Source organism: Phalacrocorax aristotelis, chromosome 6 (assembly GCF_949628215.1).
Source record: "Phalacrocorax aristotelis chromosome 6, bGulAri2.1, whole genome shotgun sequence".
NCBI classification, from domain to species: domain Eukaryota; kingdom Metazoa; phylum Chordata; class Aves; order Suliformes; family Phalacrocoracidae; genus Phalacrocorax; species Phalacrocorax aristotelis.
This window is the reverse complement of record NC_134281.1, coordinates 39,879,369-39,894,592: the sequence shown is the minus strand read 5'-3', so window position 1 is coordinate 39,894,592 and position 15,224 is coordinate 39,879,369.

Genomic DNA, 15,224 nt, shown 5'->3' with positions numbered 1-15,224 from the left:
CTGGCATGGGGTGCTCTTGGCAGCTTCTCTTTCAAACCGTCTCTGACCCCCTTTCCTTCTTCTTTTTGTATTGGTAATGATCTGGCGAGGTCTGATGCGCTTAGGTTGACCAGCATTACGTAATTAAGTACATGCAATGTGCTTATTTATAGCAAATGTTACTTTCCTGGCAGTTTTTATTCCCCTTCGCTCCCATGCTGTAGCCACATCCTGTGGAAAAATCACCTGGAATCTGGTTACAGGACTGGTTTTTATCACATCCACTCTCCAGTTCATGAGGCAAGATGACAGTGTTATTACTATTTATTTGTAAAAGTATAAAAAGGCGTGAGTGCACTGGAAAAATGTGTTGGGGCATATGGTTTGTCTGCTGTAGAAGGTTGTGTACAAATTCCCAGTTATGAAATGTCCCTAATAATCAGAAGGAACTAAACCTGCATTTTCCTGCAGCTGGAGAATGTCCGAGGTCAAGGGCTGTGCTGGAATTTTGAATAAGAGCTGTGCAAAATCTTTTTTTTTTCTCTGCTCTGAAATTAGAAGAACAAGGGGAAAGTACCAGATGAAAAGGAGATGGTGGCTGGGCAGCTGCTATGGAGCTCACTGTCTGGGACTACAACAGCAACAGGTCCTGTGCTGCACTTGTGTTTGTGTGCATAGCCTGTTTAAGAAGTGCTGCTTCACAGACAGCAGTGCAGCCTGCAAAATTTAAAACCTTGATTAGCAATTTTTTCTCAAAACAGCATTCCTTCATGGCACTGAATAATCAATCTAACCTTAAATAAGATATCAGAGTCTTAAGGCTGTAGTAGATGGCAACAAATCTTTGGTCACTTTGTCAGCATGGATCTTTAAAATGAAGTAAATAAAAAGGAGCTTGAAAGAAGCTGGTGAATCCAGCTGCAGCCCAGAGTGCCTGGAAGGATTCACTCCTGCCATCCTATGACGGTGTAGTCAGTACAGCAGGTGGCGCTTTAGTAACATACATATTTTCCAGGTACTGTTATTGCAGATTAAAAGCCTGCTTTTTTTTTTTTTTTTTTTTTTTTAAATGGAATTCAGGGGAGATATTTTAAATATCGACATATTGATAACTCTGTTTTTAAAAAAATGTATCACTGTCACCATGCATGATTGGCACTGGAAATTGAATGCAAGATTATTTTTGGGTTGCACTTGATACAGAACATTAAGCTGGCAAGGTGCATTGACACCATATAGTGTATGTCTCTGTTCAGCCCTCCTACAAGCAGGACTCTTCCACTGTCACCTGCCTTTTCCAGCAAAATAGGCACTACCCAGCTGCTCCCCTGTTTTTGCTTGGGTGAGACTCTGCGTATGTTGGCAAGATTATAGGGAGAAATCAAAACCAGAACTTGGCCCCTAAAAGTTAATTCATTCCTGTGTACCTTCAGGAAAGAACCTTTCATAAGTAACAGGAATAGCAATCATGAAGTGTAATATCAGGGAGACAAAAACATCTGGACCTACAGAATAAATTCATGTGTGATGGGAGGTTTTCTTCATCTGTAATATCCTTCTGCTTATTAAAAATATATTGTCCAAAGCTAGTATGTTAGAAGAAAATTGGTACCTGTTGACTTTAGTAAGAATTGGATTGAACTTCAGCATACTTAGGAGAGGCATTGTTCTGAAACCCTGGGTTCCTGTTGAAATCATGGTTTGTTAATTCATTATGATACTCTCAGAATTTGGGTCTCTCTCATGTTGGTGCCTGCAGAAACACCAAAGAAGGGGCAGAGCTGGCCTTTGTGTGGCTTCTGGGCAGCTACAAGGGTCGACTTCTGCAGAACAAAATTTAAAATGAGCTTGGAGGATACTTCTCTTTACCTTGAATGATAAATCCTCATGCTGTTCCAGTCAGAAGAAAAAACCCTATCAATAATTTCAAGGACAGGAATTTGTTGATAATCACTGGATTTCTCTTCAGGGAAATCAAGGCATGCAAAACTTACTTTTTACATTAAGAAATGGAACAGAATAGGCTCTGTTTTAAAAAATAAGCAGAGGCAAAACTGCAATTCACCTGCTAATAATTTCAGGCTTAAATATTTCAAAAGTTGCTAAAATATAATGAGAAGAATATTTAAGTGGTACTTGTTTTCTGCTAGAGGAAGCTTCCCAGCGGAGTCTCTGGCCAGGCACCTGCAGCCAGAAGTTCGAAGCGATCAACCATATTTTGAAAACAGGAACTTTCCCTAAATATGGAGAGGGAGGGTTTCTGTAACTTCCGTTTGTTCCATGTACTGCAAAACCCAGATATAGTAAAAGCTGAAAAGCCAATTGGGGAATAAAAAAAAATTAATATTTTAATTTATGAATAAAAGCAAGGCCCAAGTGGACAAGGTCTTCTACAGTCTGGAAGGACGCTGTGACCAGACAAATTCTGGTGTTCAACTCAGTGACTAAATAGGGTATTCCCTTTATTTAATAAATAAAGTGTCCTGGTTTTGGCTGGGAGAGAGTTAATTTACTTCCTAGTAGCTGTTATAGTGCTGTGCTTTGGATTTAGTGTGAGAATAATGTTGATAACACACTGATGTTGCTGAGCAGTGCTAATACTAGTCAAAGACTTTTTCAGCTTCCCTTGATCTGCCAGCAAGGAGGTGCACAAGAAGCTGGGAGGGGGCAGAGCCAGGACAGCTGACCCGAACTGGCCAAAAGGATATTCCATACCATATGGCATCATGGTCAGTACAGAAACTGAGGGGAGTTGGCTGGGGGGCAGCAACTGCTGCTTGGGAGCTTGCTGGGCATCGGTCAGTGGGTGGTGGGCGGTTGCATCACTTGTTTTTCCTGGGTTTTGTTCCTCTCTCTCTCTCGCTCTCTCGTTGTATTCCTTTTCATTAAAATTTTATTATATTATATTTATTTTATGTCAGTTAACTGTTCTTATCTCAACCCATAAGTTTTCTTCCTCTTTCTGTTCAGATTCTCTCTCCCTCCCCACCGGGGGCGGAGGGTGAGCGAGCAGCTGTGCGGTGCTTGGTTCCGACTGGGGTTAAACGACGACAACCAGTTAGGTTTACTTAAGGTTTTTGATATACTGATCTTCTTTTCCTGTGTTTCTTACACAAAATTTAATTTAAATATCTACTCCCCATTTCACAATAGCTTATGAAAAATTTTATTGGATTCCTGTTTCTATCACAATGCATTTTGACTTCAAATGTGGGTAAGGGATTGATAATAACCAAGTAAATGAGAAATACATCAGCCATCATTTTAACATAATGAAACTGAACAGTTGAGAATGGAAAAAATGTACAGGAAACTATTTAATTGGCCTGTCTCTAGACAGCCAATTCGTACCAGTAAGCCCTGAAAATCAGTTTTTGTGAAGAAAAACTAAGTGGTACAAGGGCCAGCCAAGATCAAACTCAGGTAATTAAATGAATGCCTGTACTTCGTAGCTCTTCCATTCTGTTTTTCATGTCCCTTCCTGGTATGATGCCTACACGCCATGCTCTTTATTAAGCAATCTGGGGCACCTAGGCTTTTAAGCATCGCTTTAAAGCACTTAGAACATTGTTGATGCTTTCCAGGACATAATAATAATAATAATAATTTCAGATCTATGCGTTGAGTCAATGTGCTTCCACCAGGTGAAATCTAACTATTATGGAAACTTATTTGTGTTGAAGTAATTGAGCATATACTGAATTATAATGTGAAATAATGTTTGACTGTTCGTCTTTCAAAGTGCATCACAACTTGACAGATACTTGTTTAAACAAGAAACAGTGAAAATGTGGTGCCTATGTCGAAATGCGCAAATGCTATAAACCGTTTGAGACACTCACAGGTTTGTGATTTACCCTGAAATACAAGGACTGCTGTGCTGGAAAGTAGTTTTGGGATGTACCACAGCATTTGGAGAGTTGGTCTTCCAAGGTTTGTTTCAATTTTCAAGTGTGACAGACATTTGGTAATAGTTTTTCAGGCAAGTGATGGGTACTGACACATCACTCAAGCTGACATGCTTTTGGAGGAAAGATTTTCTTCAACATGTGACCTTTAGAGAAGGTTGGACACCGCTTGTGATTTAATAATTTAGTAATTAAAGAATTATTCAAGCCTGCTGAGAGTACATAAAATCACAAAATAAATAATAGTTTAAATATGTTTGTTTTAGTGAGAGTAGAGTTGGCAAATATTCACTGAATCATTTAAATGTGGGACTGAAAGGGGCTTGAAGAGGTGCCTTAGCCCTCTGCCTTGGTTCACACGAACAGTCGGTTAAAGAGGCCAGTCACAGCACTGCTGGTTTAATCCCAAACCAGGCACTCCCCATCTGTGCTCTGTAGACCATCCTGTAATCCAGCCTCTCTCTGTTATAGCTAAACAAGTAGCAATCAGAAATACTTCTGACCTAAGTCTTCCTTTCTGCAGATTAAGCGGATCACTTCTTGTCTTTCCATCAGCTGGTATAAAAAAGGCCTGATACTGTTCTCTTTTATTAACATCTTCTGGCTTGTGTGAAAGGACTGTTCCTCCTCTCTGTCCTTAAAACACAGATTTTAAAAACTTTCCTCCTAAGCCTTGTTTTCTAGATCTTTAATCGTTTTTGTTGCTCAGCTCTTACCTATCCCCCGCCAGCAGCACACCCCCGCACCCTTAGTGGAGCGTGAGGGTGCAGTTGCATACCGCGCTGTAGCTGAGGACTGTGCTGAATGCAGTAGGAGGACTATTTCATTTTGCTTTTGTGCAATGCCACTATTTGTGCATGTTAAAATTGTACTTAATTTTTGTCACAAGAGCATCACATCATGAATACGTACTCAGTTTATGAGGCATCATAGGTCAATGCCTTTTGCCATACTGTCGCTCTTCCACTTGTTCACTATTTAAGACTTGCATATTCAATTTCTCCCTTTGAAGTCCAATACTTTGCATGTGGTCTTAGCTGAATTTGTTTTTTATTAACTTCAGGTCAATTCTCCAAATACCAAGGTGATTCCAAATTCTTAACCAGCCTTTCAAATTTCTTTTGATTTTCTTTTTTATTCAATCTGGATTGGATTACCTTAACCTGTGCACGAATGTCACACAGCCTAGGTCACAGCCTTTTCTCAGCTGAAGGTAGATCATACCTGGATATTTCCCTCATAATTGGAGGAGAAGCTGAATGGAGTGAAAGGAGGTTTAACATGACACATGCAAGTTTTGTTTTCACATAAACCTTGTAGCTTTTTTGGAACTAGAGGTGCTATTTCCTGTTGTGCCTTATATTATTTTTACATGACATTAGTAAGCCACTAATGGGAAATACTTTGCCTAAAGAGTGTGTGAAACCACCTCAGCTTTAAAAGAAATAGTGTGCGTGTCCATTGCCGTGACACCCTGCCCACGTGCTTTGCATATGATCCTTCACATCCACCACCAATGTGTAATTTAGAAATAACATGGAGTTTCAATAGTCAGGTGTGCAGGGATGATGAAAGTGGATCATACTTCATCATTACTTTTTTACTCCAAAACAATAACAATATATTATCTAACCAAGCTCTCACTGCTGTTGACAACAGCCTTTCCTGCAATCAGAATTGTGATATAGATGCATTATTTTATCCAGCAAATTTTACCTGTCAGACAGTTGTTTTAGTTCTAGTGCTCTTTCTCAGAAATAAATAAGGACTCATGATACACTTCACTCTTTTGACAGGAAAATCCAAATGTATTTGCCCACAATTTAGTTGACATTTGTGATACAGGTTAGGATTGTCTTTTAGAGCCATAGGAGATCTGGTTTAGATTTTTAAACATAATCTCCAAAGCAGATGTAAAATAAAGTAATGCTTTCCTCATTATTTAGGAGAAGTAACCTGTCCAGCAGAGCTGCTTTTCCCGGTATGAGAAAGAGTACAGTTAAAAGTGACACCACCCAAGAACTGACACTGTATCTCCAAAACACTGGAAGAATTACCTTTTAGTGCAGCAACTAAATATTCTGTGGCTAGCTAGGTCTGACAAGTAGATGTTGTAGCTGACATACTTCAGAGAGACAGAGGGTTTTTCTAAGAGCAACTAAGGTAATTGTTCTTTAAACTTAAAACAGATATATTTTTTTCCCAATATTTTCTTTTAAAAAGGAGCCAGTTTGGAAGAACATCAGTTGCCATGCCCTAGTCAGGTAAGGTTGGGAGGAGCGGCGATGATTCCTTGTTAATACATTCAGAGATGGTAAATGTCAAAAAGGATAAGGATTCTCTCACTTCAAGGATAAATGGCAGGATCGAATAATTATGGATTGGTCATGAGTACATTTAGATAGAAATTAGAAAATAGAGTCTAGCCATCCAAGAATGAAGGTTTTTAATGGTTTTCAAAACAAAATCGTGGAAGAAGGATTCTAAATAAGTTAAGATGGAGCTTGGTAAACATATGGAGAGGGTTGTTTGGTTTATCAGAGGACTCACCAGAGAGGGGAAGCTCTGTTGATGGGATGAGAGTTTCTCAGCATCACATGCACTGGGTTATCCTGGGAATTTGAAAGGTGACTGGATCATTGTTTTTGTTACATTGTGCTGCATCAGCGCGATGCTCAGGGTTCCCCTTAGTCAGATATGGAGGTCCTGGAGTATTTTTTGCCCCCTTGGCAGGAGGATTCAAGGCTGCTGCTTCCTCCAGCTTTCTCCACAGAACTAACTGATGATGATTAGTTCTGAACTCAGGAGGAACAGTTGCTCGATTCACTTCTGGTTTTGGAGGGTTGCTTTGCTTGCTTTCACAGAGCAGTGGAGCAGCCTGAGGCCTCGAGGATTTGACATGGTCAGATGGACAGCACATCCATATTCCACCCTGTGCTTTTTATGTTCTGGAGCAATTGCAAAAGTTCTTACAACTTCCATAGCTTTGTATTTCATAGAACATGTTTTGCATATTCACTTATAAATGTAGAGTAATTAGGAAATCCTTAGTCAATGCACCTAAAAGTCTACCACCGAATTTGTCCTGATGTGCTTCCTTCTGTTTTCAGCAGGACACAGCTGTTGCTGTGGGAGAGCAACAGCTTCTCATGAGGGTGGGTTACCCAATGGTTACCTAAGAAACTGCTCTGCGGTTGCTGGATCCTGGATTTCTCTCACTTTCTCTTTCGTTCCCCTCCTCTTTTTCTGACCCATTTTGACATCTTTCAGGAAAGGTCTAGAAGGATTCCCCTCTGGAACCAGAGTCATCTGTCAGACAGTAAAATATCCTGGATACTTGTCATTTGTTCCTTTTTCAGCAAGGTCCTGGTGCACCATGAGCTCTGCAGATCTTTATGTGAGGACACCAAGGCCTCCTTCCCCTGGTATCTCATTGTCTCTGGAAAACACAAAAGACATTTCCAGTATTCAAACCTGACGGTGTAGGTGAGTGGGGGACTGGTTATAATGATGACATGTGTGTGATGTTTGAGAATGATGATGTCTGATGGGCTCTGGGCAGGTGGTGGCTCTGTGCTCCCGTGCCATGTCACTGAAGGAGTATTAAGGGTCCCAGCAGGAAAAGCAGAAGACATACTCTCTAAACCTGATGCTTAAAGGAAGGTGATGTGTTTAAGAAAAATACACACAAATAAGCCAATATTTATAATTTCCAAAAGGTATATTTGAACACCATGTAGGTGAGATGCAGAATAAATAGTGCCCCAGTTGACGGTTATAATTACTGTGGTTCAAAGAAACTTATTTAGAATACAAATATGTTTGAGCAAAAGCATTTAATGGGCAAGTACAGTAAAAGTAAAGGTGAAGCATGTGAAAAGAAGATCTAATATGTATTTTTTAAAAGCCAGGTTGGAAAGGGTTCATCATTTAAGAAGTCATTGTCAAGCAAAACAAGATGTGATTAACCTTTCCCATGCTCATTCTCCCCTGCTCTTCTTACACTGCATGGTATCACCACTAATTAGCGTGTGGCTGGATTCCGTGCGACGGGAGGATCTGTTAGATTTACTCTGCTCACCTTCTCGAGGAACATTTGTCACCATGGCATCTGAGCACCTCGCTGCTGCAAAAGCGCCTGTCTGCAGCAGCACAGCAGGGATATTTCGCTCAGACGTACCTGGAGGGCTTCAGAAGTTTCCAGCTCTTCATGGGGATGTTTCTTTGCTTTGTCAAAATCTTTTATTTGTCTTTTCACAGACTCTGCCCTCCTTGAAATCAACAGCACTGTGTGGAAAATTTTGCAGATCAGCATTTACTCCTAGAAATTTGGTTTTAAATAGACAAAAGTGTAACTTGGTCACAGAAATAATTAACCCCTTATAACCAGTCAGTTTTCATCATTATTTTCTACTGTGTACATACAAATAAAATGTATTTGGCAAAGTATCACTTACTTTGGAATTCTGTCTCTGAAAACAAGTGATATAGTCCATCCACACATATCCCAGTTGATGGAAATGTGCCAGTAGTATATTTAAAGAGTAAGGAACATTTCCAAAAGAAATTGTACCTAAACATTTTTGTACTAATTTTATCTAGTGTATTACTATTTGACCTATATTTTTGTTAATGGACATAAAGTTGTACCAGTTTAGGACTCTGTGACGTCAGAATTAGGCTGCTGACCCCTCCTCCAATTTCTGAGTGGTGTCCTTCCTCCCGTAGTTCATTTTTGCTGTTTTTCTTTTTGCGTCTTACTGAAATGAAATATCTTGCTGCTTCTTGAAATTCTGTTTTGACAAAATAAATTTTAAAAAAGTAATAATTTGGTTCAGGTAAGGAACTGAACAAACCCAAAGAGTGAATGGTCAGGAGGGTCCTCCATGGCTTGCTGGTCATATCTTAGGGGTGCAGATATGCGACCTGATTCTCAGGATGTCAAGGAGAATCATGAGTGTTCTTTCACTGCCAGAGAATTTGTGAATTCACATACATTGCTGCTTACCAGACAGAATGCAAAAGCAATTTCGTTTTTACAGCCAATTCTGCTACAAATTCGCACATTTCAGTGAAGACAGTATCTCTTTTTCCAGAACACTCAATTACAGTAACATCAGACACACAAAGTCATTTTGACAAGTGTCCTATTTACAGAAAAATGAATGGCCGCAAAAGAGAATTCTTTTTCCCTCCCTCTTCTTTCTTTTACTGTAGAAGAAAACTCATGAATAAACTTTGTTTTTCCTTAAATTGCAATTACAAATAGAATAAGGAATTCAAAGTGCAATTTCAGTTCACATCATGCTTCAAACCAACACACCACACCAAACTAAATGAAGTCAAATGAATCCAGACTCAGAGCCCACTCCAGAGAGATACTGGGTCTCCTGGTCAGAAGCCAGAGAGACTTCTGTGGATTGACATAATCTCAACAGATAAGTGCTCTCCACCTCCACAGGACAGATTTTTTTTTTTTTCCCAAAAGCTCTCTGAGATTTATTAATCACACTTTTCCATGAGGTTGGATCAGATCCTGAATTCAACACAAACTCCTGGCAAGAGGACAATGCAAATACTGAGTGAAGCAGAGGTGTATATTTATATATGTATGCAGAAGGGATTTCTGGAGGTCTCCCACTTGAAGCAGGTCTATCTCCAGGATGGAATCAGCCAGCCATGGCTTTGTCTAACTTCAACCCAAACCCTACAGCAGAGCCCAGTATTGTCCCCTTCCCCTCAGAAGAAATAAAACCCCACCAGTCCCTTCTGTGGACCTTGGAGAAGGTGGAGTCCTTCTCACCACAGACCACCAGACTGGTCATACAGATGATGTCAAAGCCTGAATGCGTTTACCCAAAAGTAAGCCCTGGCAGTGTGCATGTGCTGCACTCCCAGGCTCACACTAATCCCACCCAGCTTCCTCTCCTTGCTCCTGCAGCTCCAAACCCTGCCTCAGCCAAAATCAAAATGGTGCTGGTTCAACACACCTGGCTCCATTTAACGTGAGTAGAAAAAAATTTTGTCTTTATTGTGTTAGCAGCTCTGCTTTTTTGTTAATAACAGCAGTTTTGAGTCCTGTGCAAAATCTCTACGTTGCTATGGTTATAGTACAGCCATTCCCAGAGTCTCCCCGAAGTAGCCAGAAAAGTATTGCCCAATAGCATGGGTTTTTCGGATGTTTCCTCTCCTGTCAGTGGGGAATGAAGGTGGCAGACTAGGTTAGTGCCATCGCCTTAGTTCTAAGTAATATAAAATTCATTTACAGCTGGAAACTTTTTGATTTAAATTACCTCCCAGGAGGTATCCAACTTAAAACTTTGGCGCTAATTTCTATGAGCATGTGCAGTTTTTTCCCCCCTAAAGCTAAAGATATCCATGTATTCTTTTATGTCCCCTTTTTCCTTCAATGTTTTTTACCCTGCATGTTCAGTCTTCTGTGGTTCTTTCTCTGCTGTAAGCACAGCAAAAAGAAGGATCCCAGAATCACCGTTACCAACAAACCTCTGAAGAGTCCCGCTGCACGAGGCTGTGAAATTGCTCCTCTGGTCCCCCAGTGAGAGGATTCTGCACTGATGTGCTCCCACCCTCCCTCTCCATCAGGAGGACCCGTGGGTCTCTGGCCCGGCACCCCAGGCCACTGCACCGGGTAATTGCTGGTGCAAGGTAATGGAGACTGACAATTTCATCTTTAAGCTATTTATCAGTTGGTGCTCTGCACATCAGGTGTCACAGGAACATGACAACTCTTGTCAGGGAAACAAGAGAGTTCTGTGACAGGCTTTCAATTGAATTTCTTCACCCAGCACTCCCAGCATTAACGCTACGTTAAAACAACTTCATTCATTATTTAAAAAAGGGAAAAAACCCCAGTGAGATCCTGGCAAAATATATAACTTTTTTTTGAATCCTAAAAATGCACCTGATTTTGCTTCTTCCATGCCTTCAGAATAACCTGTCTGGGTTCATTAAGCACAGCTTTATTTGTTGCCAGTGAATAAGCTAACCATGGGTCATTCTGCCAATGTGTGGGAGTCAGTCATTTGCTATGAATGATTCATAACTCAGGCTGCTTTTTAATAAAATACTCATGTTAAAATTCTACATATGCTCAGAAGGAAGAAATAAAAATGCCTCTCTATATTTTCATTAGAATTTAAAATAAATGCATGTCCTTTCTGCAGATACACCATGCTTGTATACAGGCTTCGTTTGGATGCCCACCATCCCTAAAATCACTCTGTGATGTTGCTCCCATACAGACATTTTAGGGAGACAGTTAAGTCTGACTTTTATCTCATATTAAAAAACACTGAAATAGAGAAAGAAAATGTGAAGGCTCCAGGAGGTGGCATTGTTTGTGTGCCATCTTCCCTAGAAAAAGACAAAAGCAGTAATATCAGCAGTGTGACCCATGACTTCTCTCCACTGAGAAAGCAGCAGTGCATCATCACCAAGTCACTGTAGTTATAAACTACACACTCTGTATATTCATGATATATTCTTAATAACTTGGGAGTATTTGATTATAACACCCTGCTCTTCCAAGGTGCAACTGAAGCAGAAAACCTAGCAATGCTCTCCCAGCTTTACTGGGGAAAGGTGCTCGGGCAAACCTGAGAAACAAAGCATGAACATTGGCAGTGCCAAGAGCTGATGCATGGCATGTTTGTTGCCTTCTGTTATACCTTATTTGTCCTCCAAAAGTAACATGGAGAAGGGGGATCTCCCTCCTCTCCACTGATTATTGCATGGCCTGGAAACAGAAGACCCTGGGCTGCATGGCTTCGAGATCTCTCCCCAAAGTCTGCTCTCAGACTGCACCAACAAGCTGCAGCAGTGCAGATTTCCAGTTTCAGTCTGCTTTGCAAGGGGCTGTTGGTCTGCACCCACCTGGCAATGCTATTTCCCTAACCTATTTTAGTTACTCTTTCGTATTTCAGTCCGGGACATGGGTGAAGTTCCCTTTTCCCCTCTCAGCTATGCAGTTGTCCTCTGTGCTGTCCCCTACCACAGACAGTTCAGCACTGTCTCTAGCAGTGAAGTCCTGAGCCTCCACTGGATTTACTGTGCAGTATTTTGTTCTGCGTCTCATACCATATCCCTATGGTAAGAAGGTCAAGATATCAGATACATAGGCAAACCCTGCTATTAGTTTTGGTGCAAGGCAAAAGATTTTGCAAGAATCTGCAAGGCAAAGATTCTGTTTCCCTCATGCACCCTTTTTGCAAGCCCCTTCTCCCTCAAATTCAAAGGTTCTGCTCAATTACGGCATTTGTTCAAGTATTGTTAGGGCCGTGGTGTGGTGTGGTTGGGGTGCTATGGAGCTGCTTTCTACCTTCAGCAGAACTACAGCTTTTCCTTCTGCCCCTTAAACTTGGTGGGGGTGTGGGTGGTGGGAAACAAGTGTTGGTTGTACCTGTGTGCATAGATAGGCTTTATGCAGAAGAATTAGTATTCTGCATGGGACCACAAAACATAAATTGTTATAGCAGGTCCCCAGTGAATCCTTTGTGAAACAAAACATACTGTGTTTGAACCTGTCCATTTAAAGCCCCAGTCAACAAATTGGTAACTGCTTATGTCTTTCTCTTCACAGCTGCTGAATGATGTGGTACGGGTCCCATTCAGGAGCGTAATGGCAATGAATAGCGGGGCTTAATGCACTGCAGTTCACTCTTCAATCCTAGATCATGGCAGAAAGGGTTTACAAGAGAATTAGCTTCCCTTTTCTTCTACATTTTTAACTTTTAAGAATATTTTTCCTGCAAAGATTTTTCTCATGTAAACTTTAATAGTCTGTCTGTGCTGCATATGATTTGATTTTAATAATGGCTATTGATCCCTCTTGCTCTGCCACTCTGTTCTCCAGCCTTACTCCTGACCCTGAGAGATCAAACAATGTCCACATATTTCTGCATGCGATCTAAACACTTTCTTCAGGGGTGAAGTTTTTTGTAAACAGATATCCAGTTTTAATTTACAGACCTAGACCTCTGAGGATGGAGAACGATGCATCTCCTGCTAATCTGCTTCAATGGTTATCTTAAGAAGGGCATACTGTCCTACATATTTTTTAGCTATTGGGTCTTTATTCTTTGTTTGTTGGATCCAAATATCTCAGAAAACCAATTTTTATACGCAAAGACCTTGTGGGTCTCTTTGGTTTATGTGGCAGGGTGCTGTAATGTCAATAAAATAAGAGAGTACTCCTGAGATTTAATAGCCACTGTAAGTAATAGTCTAACTTCTCTGTCTTCAATAGCACTGCTGAGGAGAAGTGACTAAAAGAAAGGTCAAGATGTTGTGGTTTGCTTGTTTAAAAGTAGAGAACTAAATAGAATATAGGCAGATGGATATGAGGTCATTCAAAACTCATATCAAGTAACACAATGAAGTGAATTGGATGGAAGTTTCACGGCAATCATTGCGAGGGAGCTGATGCCTCTCTAAGTTGCATGGCAACACGCTCAAGACAAAAATAAAACATCCATATGGCTTTGAAAACCTGATTTATTTCTGAGGTAAAGTAGGTTTTTTGCTTTGTTTGAGGTTAAAGTCTCCTGAGTAAAATGAGTAAATCCACTGACACTGGCAAAAGTTTCCAAGTTTTGAATTTTTCAAGGATTCCTATGTATATGTGCACTGCCATTCCCCTGCCTCTTCATCCGCTCTGTTGTGCTCTGCTCTGCAGTTGACCAGCTCCTTCTCATCTTTTAATGATCTTGATTTCCTTCTTTAATCTGTTCTTTTAACACTTTGGGTTTTTTAAAAACTTTTTTTTAAAAAAAAATCTGAATTGTTTTAAATGATGAAAAACAGTTCCTCAAGTCATTCCTGAGGAGTGGGAGTCTCAGGGCTATGGTCTTGCCTTGCAGACTCTGCTGATGACAACACGCTTCTCAGAACAAAGCTGGGTTTGTTACTGCAGCTTGCACTGCATGAGGGAAACATGAAAAACGTCCCCTCACACAAACGTGAGCAGATTTTATTGCTACAAAGGACTCTGGTGCCCGAGACACTGCAGACTGCCAGGCGTAAGGACTATGAATCATCTTTGCTTACTACTTGGGATTGTCTTTGGGCAAACAACTGTAAAAATGCCAGTATTGTCCTTTTACAGTTTGCTCCTCAAGCAAAAAGACACAGTGGCTCACAGCAAGGGAAAAGTGTGAGTCCAGGAGTCAGATCTTGATCCCACCATAGTAAGGGACAAGGGTGAACTTGTAGATACAGTTTGTATGATACCATACCCATGGACTCGGCTAGCTGAGGGCAGTCACTTCAGCAGCCTCCCCAAAGGGACAGGCCTGTGACAACTGATGTCTACGTGGGCATGAGAAGTCCCTGTCTGTTGCAAACAAGAGGCTCTAATGTATTCAAGCTCATGGACATTGCATTACTGTCCCCAGCTTCCAGCCTGGGAAGATCAGGTGAAAGCACAGTGTTTGAGTGTTTCCATGGGAGTACCTTGTGTCTCCTTGGTACAATGTCAACGTCTTTGATTACTTGGGATCCAAATAAAGACTGACCTATTAAAATGGTTGCAAGTACCTGCAGTATGTCTTGCTGTATGTAATAGAATAATGGAATGGTTTGGGTTGGAAGGGAACATTAAGGGTCATCTAGTCCAACTCCCCTGCAGTGAGCAGGGACATCCTCACCTAGATCAGGTTGCTCAGGACCCCGTCCAATCTAACCTTGGATGTTTCCAGGCATGGGGCATCTACAACCTCTCTGGGCAACTTGTGCCAGTGTTTCACCACCCTCATTGTAAAAACTTCCTTATGTCTGTTACCCCTTTTGCATGTGCAGGTGGGATGCAGTTGTTCTGGCTGGAGGGGATGCAGTTCTGGCTGGGCAGTGGTGACCACTTCCAGCAGGTGTCATTGCTGTGCTGTGATGGTCCCCTCCAGCCGTGCCTGCACTTCCTTGGGGATGGACCATAAATATTCAGTACCGGATACACTGAGATGTAAAATAGCAGGTGCAGCAAATCTGTGGTGAGGATACATTTAATGGGTGAAGAATTCAATATTCTATCTACTGAGCAAATAACTGTATATAAAAACTCCATCTGTAGCTTTTTATGTGATGTTGAGTGTTTTTTTTTTATTTAAACCTCAATTTATTTTAAAAAGTACAGATATTCTTGTTGTGGAAGATGGCTTTGTACAAGTAAATGGCAAAATGGATTAAAGCCATTGATAAAAATGTAAATATTTGAGTAATTTTAGGTTTCATCTGAGTACATTCAAAACAAAAAAACTTGTCCTGTGCATTTCTTCATGTTCCATTCCCTATGATAAAATTCTTGCTGCAATTATGCTTTTTCTT